Source organism: Patagioenas fasciata, chromosome 1 (assembly GCF_037038585.1).
Source record: "Patagioenas fasciata isolate bPatFas1 chromosome 1, bPatFas1.hap1, whole genome shotgun sequence".
In the NCBI taxonomy this organism is placed as follows: Eukaryota; Metazoa; Chordata; class Aves; order Columbiformes; family Columbidae; genus Patagioenas; species Patagioenas fasciata.
The window spans coordinates 1161346-1181879 of NC_092520.1; the positions used below are offsets into that span (position 1 = coordinate 1161346).

A 20534-nucleotide genomic window follows, 5' to 3' on the forward strand; every position below is an offset into this window, starting at 1 on the left:
CATGGGTATAATTTAGACGGCTCACGGAAAACTAGCAGGGGGATCTGCTGGTAACTTTCCCTCTTGACCTTTTCAAAACCCCGGTCACTTTCCTGGTAGACACAGGAGCCCAATTATCTACTTTAAATTCCAAAACAGCAGACCAGAGTGGGATTGTCCCCCACAAAAAACAGATGTGGGTTACTGATGTGTTTGGATGGTCCAAGCCCCAGCCCACGGCTCGAGTGAAGCATTGGCTGCCTGGAGACACCACCCCCACTGAGACCACTGTGATACTGGGAACTCCTGCAAATATTCTGGGCTTGGATTTATTGCCAGGGAAAGCCTGGATGGGTTCTGCACGTGGGGAACTGAAGTTCGGGTCTCTGGCAGTCATGAAAAGGCTTTTGCAAACTGTTCCTGCCCTTTCCCCATCCAAAACCATGGGTGTGAAACCCTGTCCCCTGGGGCTGCAAGAGAGAGAAGGGATTACTCTGGTTATAAGGGAACTGCAGGAACAGGGAGTAATAATGCAAACTCTCCTTATAATTCCCCAGTGTGGCCAGTTCACAAGTCAAATGGAAAATGCAGTCGAGTATCAGCATTTAAATGCAGGCACAAGTCCCTTGTCAGCAGCCATGCCTAACATAGCTGAACTGATCTCCACGACACAGGAACAGCCCCGTCAAATTTTAGCCACCACTGATGTAAAGGGTATGTTTTTTATGGCACCTGTACAGGAAAGGGATTGAAAAATAATCGCATGCATGTGGCATAGTATTTAATATACCTTCACGTGCCTTCCCCAAGGGTATAGGCGCACACCTCCCTTGGCGCATCTCAGTCTGGCCCAGGCTTTAGGAGAAATCACCTCCAAGGAGGGAGTCAAACTGCACCAATACACCAATGATACACTGGTGGGCAGATCTGATGCCAAAGCAGAACCCAAACCCAAATGAAAATAACCACCCACCTGGAAGATGTGGGATTTCAGACTCCTGCAGAAAAGGTACAGCTCCTCCATCCTGAGGTAAAGTTTTCAGGTGTATGGTGGAGAGGAGAGGCAGTGTGCATTTCCCCCGAAGCCATGACCTCTTTAGAATGGATAAAGACACCAGACAACAAAAAGGAGCTGCAACATGCCCCAGGCCTACTGGTGTTCTGGAGGAAGGGCATTCCAGATTTCTGTATCATAGCTCATCCCCTGCATGATTTAACACGTAAAAGAGCTGCCGGGGACCGGACACCTAAGAAATAATTGATGATGTTAGTCATAAGTGTTCAGTTTCTTACTTACAATACATCTATTAATTATTAGTTAAATATAAACTAAGCACTCTGCATCTAAACAATGTATCACTTAATCTTCCATCTCCCTCTTGTCATGCAGAAGGGTGGAAAACTTGAAAAATATCCCCTCGTTTTGCAGGTGGTCAGAAAGCATTGATCATGTCAATTGGTTAATGGTGGGTAGGTCTTTTGGAACTTAATTACAGTATAAATTAATTTGGTAGGTTCTCTTCATTACAAATACAAACTAGGAGTATTCATACATATATGAAAACTCCACAGATAATACAAGAAACTACCCATGGCATACAATCTTCACAATCTCTACTCCCACTCTCTCCAAAACTTAAAATTAACACAAAACAATTCAGGCACAAAGCTCAGATCTATATAACACTCAGCACTACAACTAGGACATTTTACAACATAGCTGGGTTCACAACACCCACACTTCTCACAAGATAAAGCCACAGCAGCTTCTACTGTGTCTTCAGGCATTAAAGTGCATAACCGAAACCAAGGTGTATCTAAGAATTGAACAGCTCTACAGCTATATACAGAGCTGGCTTTACACCACAACAAAGCAGCAGAATCACCAATACCTGAAGTTTTCCACGCAAACAAATCCAAAGAATACCAAAACCATCAGATTCCAGAAATCCAAGTAACCAAAGTATACCTTTAAGTTTCTAGCAACCCAGTATACACTATCCTACATAAGAATCCTGTATCACAACTTACGGATAGCCCAACACCAAATGACCCATCCCAAATTTCAGAAAATAATTCCTTCTTACTAGAGATCCTTATGAAAAGAAACTACTAAATTATTGTATACTGTGATTAAGTTACAAAGGACGTACCCGTCATTAATCAGTAGACATGATAAATGCTTTCTAACTACCTGTCAAACGAGGAGACAATTTTCAACTTGTAGATGCTTCTGCATGACAAGCTAGAGACAAAAGATTAAGTAATATATTGTTTAGAAGCAGAGTGCTTAGGTTATGTTTGACTAGAAACTCATAGGTGTATTGTAAGTAAGAAACTGATGAATTACTTATGTAAGTGAGCACTGATTGCGCTTGTGCGAAGAGCTACCAACGCGGAGAGGTCGATCGGCGCACACATGAAAAGACCCCCAGAAGATCCCCCAAAAAGAGACTGTGGTACTTGTAGAAGGACATTAGACCGCAGCAAAGACCATGAAATAACTCACTTTATGCCAATGATTATGCAATTATTTCTTAGTATGGATGTACTGCATGTTAAAAATTCCCCCAAATTCCAATGAATATGCAGTAATTGTGTGAATATAAGCAACGCAAGAGCATCTGCTCGTTGGAACACTTACGGTGGATGATCCCCAGTGTTCCCCAGTGTTCTCAATTGAAGAGAAGCTGCCAGATTAATGTGGGTCATGTCAGATGGATTTTGGACTGCCCAGCCATGACTTGGTACAGTAACTAGGCAGGTGGCTTTTGGCTTACAGACCTTGTGTCCTACCCGGAAAAAGAGCCCAATCAAAGCTCAGTACTGGGGGCAAGTTAAAAGAAGTACTGAGACAGAAAGTGACCCGGATACACGGTCGTGGCCATCAACCACAGTACAGCTGAGTTGGGAATGTCAAAGTTTGCTTTTACCGCAAATAATGGCTTTGGAAAATCCAATGTTAATAAAAAAATCTAACTTGGCAAGTGGAGGCCTTGTCCACTCAAAAAGGATTTCAGATTATTAATAAAAAGGTCTAAGCTAATGCGAAATTGACTTTACAAAATAGGCTGGCATTAGACTTTCTATGAGTTAAGGAACAAGAGGCATGGGGGTATCTCAGATTAGAAGAAGAGCACTGCTGTATCCACATCCCAAACATCACTGCTGATCCCCAAGAACAATGAGACGAGATGAGAAAGGTGGCAGAAGGTAGCAAAGGAATTAGAGACACAGCAGAAAGGAATTGGCTCAAGGAGATCCTTCAAGGTTTGGGTGGATGGTCTCTAAAAGAATGACTGGCCACATCGCTAGAAGGAATTATCCTTGTAGGCATGATGATAATTATGATGGGACTCTGCATAGGTTGTGTAAAGAAAACTCTTCAGACAGATAAACAGCAGCAGAAAGAAAAGATCTGAGCGCTTCCAAACGGGGGAATTGATACCAAAGGCTTGAACAATGTTGTTAAAGCAGGGCTGTATTTCTCGGTACCAGCAGTACATATGCATCCTGTGCACGACTATAATTTTGCAATAGCTTAGCATATGCGTTGGATTTCTTGGGGTCAGGCAGGGCTTCTCAGAAATGGTGTGAATATTCGCTGTTGTAATGTATAGAAAAGGTGCGTTTCTGATCCTTGGTGAGATGTGAAGGAGACAAATCCCCGATGCACCCAGCGCTGTCGGCTTTCTGACCGGTCACTGCGCTCGGAGAGTTTTCTGGGCTCCTGGTTGGGTCCAGGCCCGGCTGCCCCCCGAGCCGAGCGGGGCGGAGCGGCAGGACTACACCTCCCGTGCTGCACCGGCGGCGGGCGGCCCTCCCGGGCTGACGCTGCCGGCGGCTCCCGGCGCCGCCTTTGTCCGTGCCGGGCTGGCGGCGCGGCCCCGGCGCAGGTAGGGGCGGCGGGCGGCCCCGGGAGGGGACCCCGGCCCCGACGGCCTCTCCCGTGCTCTCCCCTCCGCCGGCCGCCCCCCAGCCCTGCCGGACCCCCCCGGACTCCCCTTAGGGCCCGGCTCCCCCCGGCGCTCCGGCCTTTCCCCGGCTCGCCCCGTGGCCCCCGTGCAACGCGGACACGCTGCTCCGTGTCCCAGCCGCCCGGGCCCTCTGGATCCGGCCCTGGAGCCACCAGCGCTGGGAAGGGCACTTGTGGGGCACTGGAGGAGGATTTGGGTGCCTGGGAGCTTCCAATACCCACTTTTTCTCGTGGCTCTTTCTCACCTTTACCCCAAGCTGGTTGGGTCCCTTGGTCGGTCCTTTTCCCGTAGCTGTGAAGGCTCGGGGTGCAGGGAAGGCAGCTGTGGGCAGGTGAGTGAACTTGTGCCCCTGATTTCTTCATGAGAATGTGCTCGCTGCTCCCGTGCAGCTGGTGACGGGACAGGCACCTCATGTGGAATCCGGAGCATCCCACCTCCTTCTTCCCGGATCAAAACCTGCACGGGCCTCCATCTCCCCGCCGAGAGCAGCGACGCGCCGGGCTCCAGGCTGCTGCGGCAAGGTGGGGGTCAGGCACGGCCCCGGCTCCTGGGACACCACGGGCTGGAATTGCCGTAGTTGGTTCAGTGGTGCAGCAGCGGCAGCAAAGCACCCATGGGACCTTCTGGGCTGGGAGTCCGGTTGGTACAGGAGGTGTGGGAGAGAAGTGGTTTGAGACCCGGTGCGGTGCAGGGTGCTCCCGTTCCTGCCCACTGAGCCGCACCACGGGCAGGGGCAGGCAGGAGCGTGCCTGCTGCCAGGCCTCGGGCCAGGCCTTGTGTCACGGTGCTGTGCCCGGTCCTGGTGGGTGATCTGGCTTGTGGCAGGGGTGAGGGACAGGGCACAGTCCCCATTGTCCTGGCGTGGGTCCTTACCTGGCACGAGCAGGGGAAATCTGCCTGTAAGCCTGCCAGCCCTGCCCCTCTCCTGGCACAGCAGAGGAGTGTTAGCCAGGTACCTGCTCACACAGCCCCCTGTACCACAGTGACCATGCTGTGCTGCTTTGCTGTGCCACCGCCCCTCTGACCTCACTCTTCCCTTGCACAGGATGCTCCAAGATCTCCTGGGGTTGTCCTCGGGATGCCAGAGTCCCTGGTGCCAGTGAGGCCCTGCCTGGCAACAGCAGGATTTGGGTAAAGGTGTTTAACAACCATGCGGTGGGGTGTGCTGAGCCGGGTGTGCTTCTTGCTGCAGATGTCGGTGACGTTTGAGGACGTGGCGCTCTACTTCTCCCCCGAGGAGTGGGCAAAGCTGTCGGGCTGTCAGCGGCAGCTCTACCGGGAGGTGATGCTGGAGAACTACGAGATGGTCGCCTCGCTGGGTGAGGACTCTCTGGTGATGTTGGGCTGGGGTTGTGCTTGGATTCGCCTCTTTAACTGAGCTGGAGCTCTTGAAAAGGAAAATCCAGCTGTCACCATTGCTGCCTGAGTGCTGACATAGCGGTTGTAGTAGCAGGTTTTACCCTGCCAGGCAGCCTGGCGGGGACAGGAGAGAGGAGTGGGGTGGGGGGGATGCTGGGGCTGTGGGTGCGGGGCCGGTGCTGCTGTCCCGGCAGTGCGGGAGAGGGGGCTTCTCTCTGTGCCCCGGACAGGCTGGGCCAGCGACAAACCAGAGATCATCTGCAAGATGGAGCGAGAAGAGACACCGTGTGTGCCAGAGCCCCCTCGGGAACGGCAGAGGCACCAGAGCCCTGTGCCAGGTGGGTACCCAGGGTCAGGGGGGGTTCAGGTTTGCACCGTTCCCTTGCCCCAGGTGATCCATGCAACTGCAAGGGTGTGGGGCTGGCAGAGTGCCCATGCTGCTCACCATGTTGAGACGTCCAGCATGCCCACCATGTCCCTGGCAGTGACAAGGACAGTGTTTCCTCCCCAGCAGCTGCTGGCCCGGGGGCACAGAGGGAGACCAAGGGGCTGCCAGAGGAGCTGCTGGCACCCACTGCCCCGTTCCAAACAACGCTCAACCCAGGTAGGAGGTGGCAGGGGGCTTGTCCTGTGGCCAGCTGAGCGGGAGAAAGGGGGACCAGTTGGGGCACCCACACTTCCCCCCACTCCTAGATGCCCAGTCATTGGAGAAGAGCCCCGCCACGCGCCCCAAGTGCAACAAGAGCTTCAAGAGCCAGACAGCACTGGATGCCCACGTGCAGAGCCACATACGTGAGCGTCCCTTCCACTGCACTCTCTGCGACAAGAGCTACATCTACAAGCAGAACCTGCTGACTCACCAGCGTGTGCACAGTGGAGAGAAGCCCTTTGCGTGCAGCGACTGTGGCAAGAGCGTTGTTAGCAGGCGGAGTCTGCTGAGGCACCAGCGTGTCCACACTGGGGAGAAGCCCTTCACCTGCACCGACTGTGGCAAGAGCTTCAGCTTCAAGAATGTTCTGGTGAACCACCAGCGCATCCACACTGCAGAGAAGCCCTTCAGCTGTACCGTCTGCAGCAAGAGCTTCAGGGAGAGGACGAACCTCATCAGCCACCAGCGCATCCACACAGGGGAGCGTCCCTTCACCTGCACTGACTGTGGCAAGAGCTTTGTCCAGAGGCAGCACTTGCGGAGTCACCAGCGCATCCACACTGGGGAGAAGCCCTTCACCTGCAGCAAGTGTGGCAAGAGCTTCAGGGAGAAGAAGAAACTTGTCATCCACCAGCGCATCCACACGGGGGAGCGTCCCTTCGCCTGCACCGACTGCAGCAAGAGCTTTACTCAGAGGCAGCAACTGCTGAGGCACCAGCGCATCCACAGTGGGGAGAAGATGTTTGCCTGCAGCGACTGTGGAAAGAGCTTCAGGGATAAGAAGGAGCTCATCATCCACCAGCGTGTGCACACTGGGGAGAAGCCCTTCACCTGCACCGACTGTGGCAGGAGCTTTGTCAGCAGGCCAAACCTGCTGAAGCACCGGCGTGTCCACACCAGGGAGAAGCCCTTCACCTGCACTGACTGTGGCAAGAGCTTCAGTCATAGGGTGACCCTCACCGTCCATGAGCGCATCCACACCAGGGAGATGCCCTTCACCTGCACCCACTGCCCCAGGGTCTTCAATGACAAGAGGTACCTCACCATCCATGAGCGCATCCACACTGGGGAGAAGCCCTATAAGTGTGATGGGTGCAGCAAGACCTTCAGGCAGAAGCACCACCTGAAGACCCACCAGCGGGTGCACCATGGCCCAGGGGTGGTGCCAGAGGCCAACCAGTGGGAAAAAGGGGGTCTGTCTCTGGTCGGGGAGCAGGCAGAGGCCAAACCCTTCCAGGGTGGTGTCTGTGAGAAGCAGTTTTGGAAGTCGAAGATCATGCTGGCTCACCAGTGCACCGACAGCACCCCCAGCCTGCAGCCGCCTCCGCAGCCCGGCACCCCCTGAATCTGCTCTTGAAGCGCCCGGGGGGCACTGGGGGCTGTTTTGATGGTGGCTGGGGGGGGATGTCCTGGTTTTGGCTGGGATAGAGTTAATATTCTTCCTACTAGCTACCATCATGCTGTTTTGTATTGAGGATGAGAAGAATGTTGCTAATACACAGATGTTTGGAGTTGTTGCTGAGCAGTCAAGGACTTTTCATCTTCTGGTGCCCTGCCAGCTGGGAGGGGGCACAGCCGGGACAGCTGCCCCAAAGTGACCAAAGGGCTGTTCCTTACCATATGAGGTCATGCTCAGTATAGAAACTGGGAGGACTTGGCCAGGGGCACCACAGCTCAGGGACGGGATGGGCATCGGTCAGCAAGTGGTGAGCAATTGTGTTGTGCATCACTTATTTTGGATGTTCTTACATCATCATCATCATCATCATTATTCTTTTCCTCTTCTATCCTATTAAACGGTCTTCATTTCAACCCACGAGTTTTACACACATCACTGGATGAGCCAAATTTAAGCTTTATGTTAATCATTTAGCTTAAATAAGTACATTTTTAATAGCACGAATCACTTAGAATTATAAGATTGTTTTATTTTTAGTATACTATCTGCTTCACGTTCCTTAGTAGCTAAATGTGCTGACATCTTAAACTGTGTTGTAAAGTTCTGCTTATATGCACCAGAGTTGTGTTTACTTGAGCAAAACAAAGCAGCTACAAACCATCAACACCACCTGCATGATATGGCTGTTTTGCACATTATAGAGCAAAACAGGATCCACTTGAGGCAAATAATATCTTCAAGGCTGGCACGAAGGTGCTATGCACTATCAATGACATCTGAAGCAAAAGAAGATAAGGGTCTGCCTGAAGACGGTGAAAGGATCCAATGAAAATCAAGAAGACCCCAGACTCAAATATTAGGATTGGACTGTGAGGATATAATTACCCAGGGACTTGTATGCTGGGCTCAGCAGCTCTGCTAAGGCACCCAGCTCGAGCTGACCCTGCTGCTGGACCACTCCATTCAGCTGTTTGTTTTTACAAGTTTTGATGCCCGAGAGGCTGCTTCAAGAGACGTGGGATCCAGACTTCAGAGTGACTTGGAGGTAAGCAGGTTGAGATGCAGGATGAAACGTGGATGTGGCAGTACGCTGAGATCAGTCCTGTGAGAAACTGCGAGAGCTGGTGAGCGTGAGAACAAGCAGTGGGATGCTACATGATAGAAAAAAGGAAGGAACACATGCATTAAGGACAGAGGCATAGTGTGTGATAGATTAAAAAGCATTTATGGCAGTAACTTTGGAAACACAAAATATATCACTTATGTAATGGCTAACTAAGCAAATCAGCAAGTGCTTGAGTGAGCACCATAGCAAGTATAAATGAAACCCTGAGTTTGTAATAAATGTCTCTCCGCGACCCTTACTGAGAGTCTGTGCCTCATTCACTGCACTTGGAAATCCCAGCCAAGCTATATAAAGAATCAGGTGAGCACACAGAATCCTTTGGCCATTAAATAATCCCTTACCTGTTTTCCCTTTACCCTCTATGTGTCTCTCAGACGTGCACAGTTGATCATGTCTGGGACTAAGTTTAGATCCAGCTGCACCCAGACTCCTCTCTCAGAAGGAGTTTAGAGATCAAGGGGTTCCATTCTGAAACTCCTGATTCAACAGGAGGGCCTCCCTCTACCCTTCCACATCTCCTGTCCCTGTATAAATCATTCTAAACCAACTCTCACCTGATTCTCCTTGGTGTATTTCCCCCATGCAGGAAGTACTGGAGTGAACGTTGTCATCAAACTGTGTTACTTTATTTTCTTTAAGTGATGTGAACGCCGCTCTGCAACAAGCAGGACCCTGAATCACTGTTCTGTGACAAATTGGTGTAGTCGGCAGGATGACAGGGGATATCACTGAATTCAGAGCCATGGGGTGAGTCCGAGTCCCAAGTTCTTAGAAGAATGAGCTCCTGATAACTGGCACAACTGGGAAGATGTGGAAGAACAGCTAAAAGTGGCCAGGGGCCATATAAAGGATGGAAAGGGAAGAGGAATGATTTGCAGAATGTTGGGCACCTGCCTAGAAGCCACGTGTCAGGAGAGGGAAACCTAAGTAGAGAAAAATAAGATCTGAAAGAGCAAATAGAAGGTAAGAAAACTTCTGAGTGATTATTGTCCTTGGAAACTGAGCAGCTGCAGAAATAGTTACAGGAAAAGAAAGATAAAACCCAGAAATTGGAGGAAAAGATGGAAATTATATTTACACGGGCTCATTTTGCCCCTGATATTCTACAGATGTGGAAACTAATTGTGTCCCCTGAAGAATGGGATGGAAATATGCAGGGTGACCCTTGTGACAGTGAACCACAGGATGATCATTCTTCATCTGTCTCAGACCTTTCTGAATATGAAGTCAGACGTACCATTAGGACGGTCTTGAGTACTTCAGGGTGGTGCTGCATGGTATCATTGGCAAAACACTCCCTGGGATCTGGTGCAATTGGCAAATTTTCAAGCAAAATATGGCAGAAAACCCAGTGAAACTGAAACAGAATCATAGAATGTGCAGAGCTGGAAGGAACCCAGAAGGATCATCGAGTCAAACTCCTGTCCCCACGTAGGACAACCCCAAAATTTCTACCATGTTTCTGAGGGCATTGTCCAAACTCTTCTTGAACCTTTTCCTCAAGTCCAACCTGACTGTCCCCTGCCACATCTTCCTGCCATTCCCTGGGCTCTGTCACTGTCACAGAGCAGAGCTCACCCTGCCCCTCCTGCTCCTGCTGAGGAACCTGCAGCCCATGAGCTCTGCCCGCAGTCTGCTCTGCTCCAGCTGAGCAAACCCAGGGACTTGAGCCACTCCTCCTACAGCTTCACCTCCAAACCCTTCACCAACTTCATGGCCTCCTCTACCCCTTCTCCAGTAGCTTTACCTCCTTTTTATCCTGTGTCCCCAGCCCTGCATACAGTGCTCCAGGTGTGGTGGCACCAGTGCAGAGGAGAACAGGACAGTCCCCTCCTTGCTTGGCTGGCCGTGCTGTGCTGGATGCACCCAGCAGATGGTTGACCCTCTTGGCTGCTAGGACACACTGTTGGCTCTTGTTCAACTTGCTGTTGACCAGAGTTCAGTACCTCCCAGGATAATCTTCTCCATCATTTTGCCAGGCACAGAAGTGAGACTGGCAGACCTGCAGTTACTGGGGTCATCGCTCTTGCACTTCTTGAAGACTGGGATGTTTGCCAGCTTCCAGCCAACTGGGAACTCTCCACATTCCCAAAAGTGTTGAAAAATCAAGGAGAGAGGTCTCTCTATCACAGTATCACAGTATGTTTGGGATTGGAAGGGACCTCAAAAGATCATCCAGTCCAATCCCCCTGCTGGAGCAGGAACGCCTAGGTGAGGTCGCACAGGAAGGTGTCCAGGCGGGCTTTGAATGTCTCCAGGGAAGGAGACTCCACAACCTCCCTGGGTAGCCTGTTCCAGTGCTCTGTTACCCTCACTGAGAAGAAGTTCTTTCTCAAATTTAAGTGGAACCTCTTGTGTTCCAGCTTGATCCCATTGCCCCTTGTCCTATCATTGTTTGCCACTGAAAAGAGCCTGGCTCCATCCTCGTGGCACTCACCCTTTATATATTTATAAACTTTAATAAGGTCACCCCTCAGTCTCCTCCAAACTAAAGAGCCCCAGCTCCCTCAGCCTTTCTTCATAAGGGAGATGCTCCACTCCCTTAATCATCTTTGTTGCCCTGCGCTGGACCCTCTCCAGCAGTTCCCTGTCCTTCTTGAACTGAGGGGCCCAGAACTGGACACAATATTCCAGATGGGGTCTCACCAGGGCGGAGTAGAGGGGAAGGAGGACCTCTCTCGATCTACTGACCACCCCCCTTGTAATACACCCAAGGATGCCATTGGCCTTCCTGGCCACAAGGGCCCAGTGCTGGCTCATGGTCATCCTGTTGTCCACCAGGAGCCCCAGGTCCCTTTCCCCTACACTGCTCTCTAATAGGTCATGCCCCAACCTATACTGGAACTTGGGATTGTTCCTGCCCAGATGCAGGACTCTACACTTTCCCTTGTTAAATTTCATCAGGTTATCCCCCGCCCAACTCTCCAGCCTGTCCAGGTCTCTGATGGCAGCACAGCCTTCTGGCGTGTCAGCCACTCCTCCCAGCTTAGTGTCATCAGCAAACTTGCCGATAGTACACTCAATTCGCTCATCTAGATCGTTAATGAATATATTGAATAATATTGGCCCCAGTACTGACCCCTGAGGCACTGCACTAGATACTGGCCTCCAACTGGACTCCGCACCATTGACCACCACTCTCTGGCTTCTCTCTTTAAGCCAGTTTGCAACCCACCTCACTACTCTATTGTCCAGACCACACCTCCTCAATTTAGCTGTGAGGATGCTGTGAGGGACTGTGTCAAAGTCCACACTTCACCTTTCAGAACATCAGCCCCCAGAAGGTTAAATGGCAATGATCCCATGACCATGGTCACCGGTGTGGTTGTACCCTCCCCGGGCAGTTGCAGGCTGACGGTGGCCATTGTCTGAGCTTGGACGATACCAAAAGCATCTGCAATAAACGTGCGCCACTTGGACAAAGTTATGCGTCCCTGTACCACATCCTCCATTTTGAAAGCCGGAATGTAAGCTCCAGTATCTACCAGGAGCGTTATTGACATTAACCCAAGTCTCAGGGGATACCTTTCCTCCACATGACAGTCCTCAGACTATTACACCTGTGTCCCGTATCCCTTCCACATGGTGGAGGCACAAATGTCATTCTTTTACAGCTAATTGCGTGTGAGGAAGGTTTTGGTTCTGTGTGTCTGAAACCTCTTGAATCTGTTTTGTTAGATGGAATGGTCACAGGGCCATACTTTCACCCATAATGAAATAGGTCTTGAGTGACCGCTCCCCACGTCCAAACTTTCTTTTCAGGGGATCTGCAATTAGGGTCACAGTTCCTTCTAATGTGGCGACAGCCCTTTCACTCTGGGACATCGCCTGTATTTTTCCTTGCAACAGAATGCCAATAGCTTTGAGGGAGTCTGGGAGGCCCCATATAAGAGGTGTCATTCACTCTGGGTCGGTCGGTATCATCATTGGGGATTCTTGTTGAAATTTAAGCAGCCGGCTGTACATCATTTGTACTCTTTTGTTTGAACAACCTACTTTAGCATGAGTAGCCAAACTTAGCATGAGCAGCCAGGCTCCCTGGAATTCCAGGCTGAATACTGTGAACATATCTTGACCTGGTTGCTTGGTGACGGGGGCGGGGGCTTGAAGAGCAGTACCCGGGGATACAGAGGAAACACTGTCAGCAGAGCCTGCAAACCATCTAGATAAGTGTCCTGGTTTTGTTAAAAAACAAGTTTCTCTTTTAGTGAATTTGCCTGTCAGCTAAAGCCTTCATACAACAGCGGTCACGATGATATTGTGTGGTTTGGCACTGGTTTATTTCATTATACCGCAGCCGCTAATGAATTTCTAATCGTTTCTGCTTTACCTTGAAAAGCCTCCAGGAGAGATTAAAGAGCAATACGGCTCTGTGTTTGCTAATTGGTCAAGCGAATCTTTAGAAAGGCTGACTAACCATACTTTCGTTTTTTCGCTAGGACAGTTTGCAAATGTTTTAGAGAACTTTGAATATCCTTGGAGCTTTGATAGAACTGTGATGGTGTTATCTGGTTTGCCAAATGTGTGTCAGCTTGTGTTACTGTTAAGAGAAATGAGGTTCAATAGGAGGTTTGCATCCCTTTTTAGTCCTGAGATTCGCGGTGCGTCTTCGGAAGCTTTAGCAAAAAGCACTCCTAGCCGCTCGAGAAAAGGCAAAACAGCGAAAGCTGCCGCTGCAGCCACTGCCCCCCCAACCGCGGCTTCACAGGCTGAAGCTCCAGCTCCTCCGCATTGCTCCTCTGCCAAGGTCGCTGCAGATAACGTTACTTCTCCAGCCTCAAAGGCTGACAAGGCAGCCTCCCCTTCCTCACACACTGGGCACTGTTGCTGCTGTAACCACAGCAATCACTGGGACAGTCATTCAGACTCTGGAAATGAATCAAGTGATGGTGAACCCATATCAGCATCAGTTGCCGGTTGTAAGAAAGTCACTAGAAAGACTACTAATGTCCTGGTTTTGTTAAAAAACAAGTTTATCTTTTAGTGAATTTTGCCTGTCAGCTAAAGCCTTCATATTAGCTGCATTTTCCTGGAGAACCAGATACATGTTTTGGTAAACCCAGCAATGGAATGCAAACTTATTGATAAGCACCGATGGACATCTCGCGAGAGGGGCAACGAGAAACCGGTGACCAAGAAACTGACCAACTGTGTATAACATCCCATCCATGTGAATACTTCATATAAAAGTGGGAGATCACAAGGATCTCATCCCTTTTCCCTTTTCCTGTTTCCCTTTTCCCTTCTGCTTATGGCCAACATTAGGAGAGGACCTTGCTGGTCGTCCCTGTGAACTGAGGCCAGTGAGAGACTGAATCCAGCTCCGGTTGGCTGCAGAGTCCAATCCAGGACTTTGGGTGCTGGCTCTGCAGTTGCTGGGACTTTCAAGATTGGTTTTGTCTATTTTGTATTATTTTCTCTATTCTTATCAGTAGCATTAGCAAAACATCTTCAATTTTTCCAACTCTCTTCTCTCTGTCCTTCTTTCCCTCCCGATCGCCTGTGCTGAGTGGGAAGGGGGGAGAGGGAGGGGCAAAAGGGGGAAGTGGCGGGGAGAGGAGGTGAACAACACATCTGCCAGGGTTTGATTGTCACCCGCAATCTTAAGCCTTGACAATAAGAACTGTGAAAAAGCTGCATGGAGTATGGCGAAGGAGAGCCCAAAAAGAATAAAAGCAGCCCCAGCCTCAGAATTACAATTACAGCAGCAAAAGGCGCGTGGACGGCTCGTGAAGGACGCGTGAAGAGCGGGTACAGAGATCATGAGCGCTTAAAAGGCCAAACCACTTTTGTCTCAGGGTCCCTCCCCTTGAGAGGCACCCGGTCCGGACTGTTTCTTTCATGTACATTTCAATTTATTTCTTGTTTTATCTTGTGATTCAACTATTTTTAAGCGCAGACATTCGAGACTATGCTACAGGAAACCTAGGGTCAAGAACATTTCTTCAGCACCACCCAGGTCCCCAGACACTGCACACCCATTGTGGTACCAGCCAGAGCTGCCCCCGACAGAGAGCCCAGGGAGCCCATGGAGGCCAGCGGGGCCACGGGGACCGGCGTTCCCTGCACGACACCTCCACTCTGGCCCTGTGCAGGAGGAGAAGGAAGAGACCCCGCTGCACCCCGGCCCCTCCGGCGGGACCCACAGGCAGCACCCCCTGCTCGGCCGGCGGGCAGGGCTGCCCAGCGCGGACAGGGGCAGGGCAGGGGCTGAGGGGCTGCGGCAGGCCCTGGGGGTCTCTCCCAGCACTCACCACGTCTCCAGGGCCAAAGTGGGTTTCTCCACTCCTCCTGCTGCCTGGGGAAGATACTTGGGGAGGCTGGTGCTGCCTCCAGGGTTGTGGCTTTCACGATGATGGGACACACAGTGATGACTCTGACCTGCGAGGGGGAGATGGGGCCTGTCCGAGTAGAAAAGGCAAAGGAATGTTTGCCAACAGCCACCCGGCCGGTCCTCCCCACCCCGGCCGTCCCGCCGTGTCTCGGTGCCCCCGAGCCCAGGACTCCATTTCCAGGGGACCCGTGTGGCCAGGGCTGGCGGGCAGGGCCAGGGGCCGCAAGGACACAGCGGTGCTGCCGGTGCCCGCCCCCCCGAGCCGAGCGGGGCGGAGCGGCAGGACTACACCTCCCGTGCTGCACCGGCGGCGGGCGGCCCTCCCGGGCTGACGCTGCCGGCGGCTCCCGGCGCCGCCTTTGTCCGTGCCGGGCTGGCGGCGCGGCCCCGGCGCAGGTAGGGGCGGCGGGCGGCCCCGGGAGGGGACCCCGGCCCCGACGGCCTCTCCCGTGCTCTCCCCTCCGCCGGCCGCCCCCCAGCCCTGCCGGACCCCCCCGGACTCCCCTTAGGGCCCGGCTCCCCCCGGCGCTCCGGCCTTTCCCCGGCTCATCTTCTGCTGCCCTTGTGAGGCACCGGAGGAAGATTTGGGTACTCGGGAGCTTCCAAAACCCCCTTTTTCTCGTGGCTCTTTCTTGCATTTACTGCAAGATGGCCGGGTCGGTGGGCAAAGTCAGTCCTTTTCCCAGTAGCTGTGAAGACTCGCGGTGCAGGGAAGGCAGCTGTGGGCAGGTGAGTGAACTTGTGCCCCTGATTTCTTACTGAAATTGTTGTGCTTGCAGGGACCATCTGTCCTCGCTGCCTCTGGATCAAAACCTGCAGGGGCCTCCATCTCCCCGCCGAGAGCAGCGACGCGCCGGGCTCCAGGCTGCTGCGGCAAGGTGGGGGTCAGGCACGGCCCCGGCTCTGGGGACACCGCGGGCTGAGCTTGCTGTGGTTGGTTTCATGGAGCAGCTGCAGCAAAACACCCATGAGACCAGCTGGGTTGGGAGTCTGGTTGGTACAGGTTATGTGAGAGAGAAGTGGTTTGAGACCCGGTGTGATGCAGGGTGCTCCCGGTTCTGCCCGCTGAGCCGCACCACTGGCAGGGTTTCATGGTGCTGTGCCTGGTCCTGGTGGGTGATCTGGTTTGTAAGATGGTTTGGGGACATGGCACAGTCCCCACTGCTCTGGCGTGGGTCCCTAATTGGCACAAGCAGGGGAAACCTGCCTGTAAGCCTGCCAGCCCTGCCCCTCTCCTGGCACAGCTGGTGGGGTGTTCCCAACCCAGGGACCTGCTGAGAGAGCCCCCAGTGCTACGGTGACCCTGTTGTGTCACATGGCTGTGCCAACACTGTCCCTCTGCCCTCGCCCTTCCCTTGCACAGGATGCTCTGAGCTCTCCCAGCGCTGCTCTCGCATTTCCCCCAGTGCCAGTGGGGCCCTATCCAGTATTGGCAGGATTTCGGCAGAGGTGTTTAACAACCATGCGGTGGGGTGTGCTGAGCCGGGTGTGCTTCTTGCTGCAGATGTCGGTGACGTTTGAGGACGTGGCGCTCTACTTCTCCCCCGAGGAGTGGGCAAAGCTGTCGGGCTGTCAGCGGCAGCTCTACCGGGAGGTGATGCTGGAGAACTACGAGATGGTCGCCTTGCTTGGTGAGGACTCTCTCTGCTAATGTTGCGCTGGGGTCAAACCAGAATTCATCTCTTTAAGTGAACTGGAGGCATTGAAAGGGCTGTCCAAGAGTTGATGTGGTGGCTGCAATTGCAGATTTGACCCTGCCAGGCAGCCTCCTGTGGAGAGTGTTCCTGAGAGAAAACGGGATAGGATGGAATAGCCCATTTGAGATGGAAGTGACTTATAATGCTCATCTTGTCCCACTGTCTGACCACTTCAGAGCTGAGCACAAGCTGCAGCGTGTTGTTACGGGCGTTGTCCAAAAGCCTCTCAAACAGGGACAGGCTTGGTGCATTGACTGCCTGTCCAGGCAGCCTGTTCCAGGGTTTGACCACCCCCTCAGTACAGAAATGCTTCCTCACACCCAGTCTGAACCTCCCAGGCGCAGCTCTGAGCTGTTCCCAGGTGTCCTGTGTGCAGCAGAGTGGCCGAGGTGACGGGGGCGAGGCGAGAGGAGGCTGTAGGGGCAGGGATGTGGGGGCTGAAGCCGCAGCCTGGCAGGGGCAGGAGAGAGGAGCGGGGTGGGGGGGATGCTGGGGCTGTGGGTGCGGGGCCGGTGCTGCTGTCCCGGCAGTGCGGGAGAGGGGGCTTCTCTCTGTGCCCCGGACAGGCTGGGCCAGCGACAAACCAGAGATCATCTGCAAGATGGAGCGAGAAGAGACACCATGTGTGCCAGAGCCCCCTTGGGAACGGCAGAGGCACCAGAGCCCTGTGCCAGGTGGGTACCCAGGGTCAGGGGGGTTCAAGGTTGCACTGTCCCCTTACGCCGGGTGATCCATGCAACTGCAAGGGTGGGGGGCTGGCAGGGTGCCCTTGCTGCTCTCCATGGGGAGGTGTCCAACATGCCCATGATGTCAGTGGCAGTGACCCCGTTTTCTCTTCCCCAGCAGCTGTTGGCCCTGGGACATGGAGGGAGGTCAACGGCGTCAGGAGCTTTGTCCAGAGGCAGCACCTGCTGAGTCACCAGCACATTCACAGTGGGGTGAAGCCCTTCACCTGCACCGACTGTGGCAAGAGCTTCAGCACCAAGAGGTATCTCATCATCCACCAGCACATTCACACTGGGGAGAAGCCCTTCACCTGCACTGACTGTGGCAAGAGCTTCATAGTAAAGCAGGCCCTCATCATCCACGAGCGCATCCACACCGGGGAGAAGCCCTTCACCTGCACCCAGTGCGGTAAGAGCTTTAGCCGAAAGACAAGCCTGCTTAGGCACCAGAGTGTCCACACCGGGGAGAAGCCCTTCACCTGCACCGAGTGCGGTAAGAACTTTATCCGGAAGACAAGCCTGCTTAGACACCAGAGCATCCACACTGGGGAGAAGCCCTTCAACTGCACTGACTGTGACAAGAGCTTCAGGGAGAAGAAGACCCTGATCATCCACCAGCGCATCCACACCGGGGAGAAGCCCTTTACCTGCAACGACTGTGGCAAGAGCTTCAGTGTGAAGGCAACCCTCATCATCCACCAGAGCATCCACACCGGGAAGAAGCCCTTCAGCTGCACTGACTGTGGCAAGAGCTTCAGGACAAAAGATACCCTCGTCTTCCACCAGCGCAGCCATACTGGGGAGAAGCCCTTCACCTGCAATGACTGTGGCAAGAGCTTCAGCACCAAGAGGTATTTCATCATCCACCTGCGCGTCCACACCGGGGAGAAGCCATTCGCCTGCTCTGACTGTGGCAACAGCTTCAGGGCAAAGAAGAGACTCATTATACACCAGCGCATCCACACTGGGGAGAAGCCCTTCACATGCAACAACTGTGTCAAGAGCTTCCGGTCAAAGGATACCCTCGTCTTCCACCAGCGCATCCATACTGGGGAGAAGCCCTTCACCTGCACTGAGTGCGATAAGAGCTTCAGCCAGAAGAACAACCTGCTGGTTCACCAACACATTCACACTGGGGAGAAGCCCTTCACCTGCACCCAGTGCGGTAAGAGCTTCAGCCAGAAGAGCAGCCTGCTTGTGCACCAGAGCATCCACACTGGGGAGAAGCCCTTCACCTGCACTCACTGTGACAAGAGCTTCAGGGTAAAGTGGAGCCTCATCAACCACCAGCGTATCCACACTGGAGAGGAGCCCTACAAGTGTTGCAAGTGCGGCAAGACCTTCAAGCAGAAGTGGAACCTGTCGAGACACCAGTGTGTGCCCAAGGGCCCAGGGGTTGTGCTGGAGGGTGTCCAGCAGAAGAGGGAGGGTCCTTCCCCAGCAGGGGGGCCGGCAGAGGCCAAGCCCTTCCAGTGCGGTGTCTGCGAGAAGCGGTTTTGGAAGGAGAGGCTCATGCTGGCTCACCAGCGCACCCACGGCACCCCCAGCCTGCAGCCGCCTCCGCAGCCCGGCACCCCCTGAATCTGCTGCTGAGGGGCCCGTGGGGTCTGAGGGCTGCTGTGGGGTGGTTGTGGGGGGATGTCCTGGTTTTGCTTAGGACAGAGTCAATGTTTTTCTGAGTAGCTGGTATAATGCTGTGTTTTGGAATGAAAATGACAAGAACGTTTCTAATACACAAATGTTTTGGTTGTTGCTGAGCAGTGAAGGACTTTTCATCTTCTGGTGCCCTGCCAGCTGGGAGGGGGCACAGCCGGGACAGCTGAAACAAAGTGGCCAAAGGGCTGTTCCTTACCATCTGATGTGATGGTCAGTGCAGAAACTGGGGGCAGTGGGCCTGGGGCACCACAGCTCAGGGACGGGCTGGGCATCAGTCCACGTGTGGTGAGCAGTTGTGTTGTGTATCACTTGTTTTGTATATTCTTACATCATTTGCGTTCTCATTATTCTTTTCCTCTTCTGTACTATTAAACTGTCTTAATTTCAACCCACGGGAGTTACTCAGATCACTGGATGAGCCCAATTTATGTTTTGTATCAGTCATTTAGCTTCAAGAAATATGTTTCAAATGGAATGAATTACTTAGAAGTATAAGACACCGTGATTTTTTGTATACTGTCTGCTTTGCATTAGTTAGTAGCTAAATTTGCTGAAATCCCTAACTGTGTGTTCTCAAGTTCTGCTCATATTCAACAACCTTGCGCCTACTTGAGGAAAGCAAAGCAGCTACAGAACATCAACATTCACAAAAGGCTGAAAGGCTCAGAGGTCCCTGCAACACGGCAGGATGGCAAAAGGCGGAACTGATGACACTGCCAAACAGAACTCCCCGAAACGGAGCAGAACCAGAATGGGTCTCTGTCCCTGTCTGTCCCAGCTCTGCCCCAGCTCCATCCTGACTCTGTCACCAGCCGTCAGATCGCGAGTCTCCAGATACAAAGCATGATGCTGATGGCATGGAAGATCCTTATTGATCGGTCTGGATGTCCATTTTATGGGAATATAGCAGAAGAATGGCGAGGAGTTTGGCTAAATGTAAATATGCTCAAGTCACTTGCAGCGGTCTGTAGAAAAGCACATGCATCACACCAATTGTTTTGCTGAGCTTGTATGCCTGACGAGCAGAACCTCCACAGTAGAACCTCACATAGGCCTGTGAGAACCTCTCGACAACTTATCACTATGGCTGAGATTCCTGCTTTGTTGTGAGAAAGAGCGGGAGGCTGCGCCTGCCTGGAACCTTGAAATACAGGCGAGCTCGGCAGGCCCAGGGATCTTCTCCCAGGGCTGAACTGAGCAGCGCCTGCGTCCCCGCTTGTGTTACCTCTGCGGGGGAGCTCAGGTGCTACTTCGGAGATCCCCCGGGCGAGAGGGAACTAAAAGAAAACTTGCTCTTTGCAAGTGCATTTGTGGCCTCTGGCTCTTCCTGCGACGTGCCTGCACTTGTGCACACACCATCAGAGCTTCTTGATGGATAACGCAACGATACGTTATCAGAGGTGTGTCACAGTTCCTTTTTTGCATTTTCTCCTTCATTAGTCCAACCAAGGCTGTTATTTCTCCACACGTTGCAGGTCTGGCATCAGTCGTTAGCCCCAGGAGCTATTCTCAGGGTAATTTATGATTATTTATGTTCTTCTCCACCACATCAAGTATGTCCTTCCCCGTTGTCTTCCTGTGAATGGCCATTACATCCAAGAGCCCCCCGGTGACAGACAAGTCTGCCTTGACA

General features: G+C 52.7%; 1 pseudogene; it reads left to right on the forward strand.

The window, feature by feature from the left end:
- The first annotated feature begins 5019 nt into the window (after positions 1 to 5019).
- Positions 5020 to 19289, forward strand: LOC139825456 (uncharacterized; annotated as a pseudogene).
- Positions 19290 to 20534: the final 1245 nt, after the last annotated feature.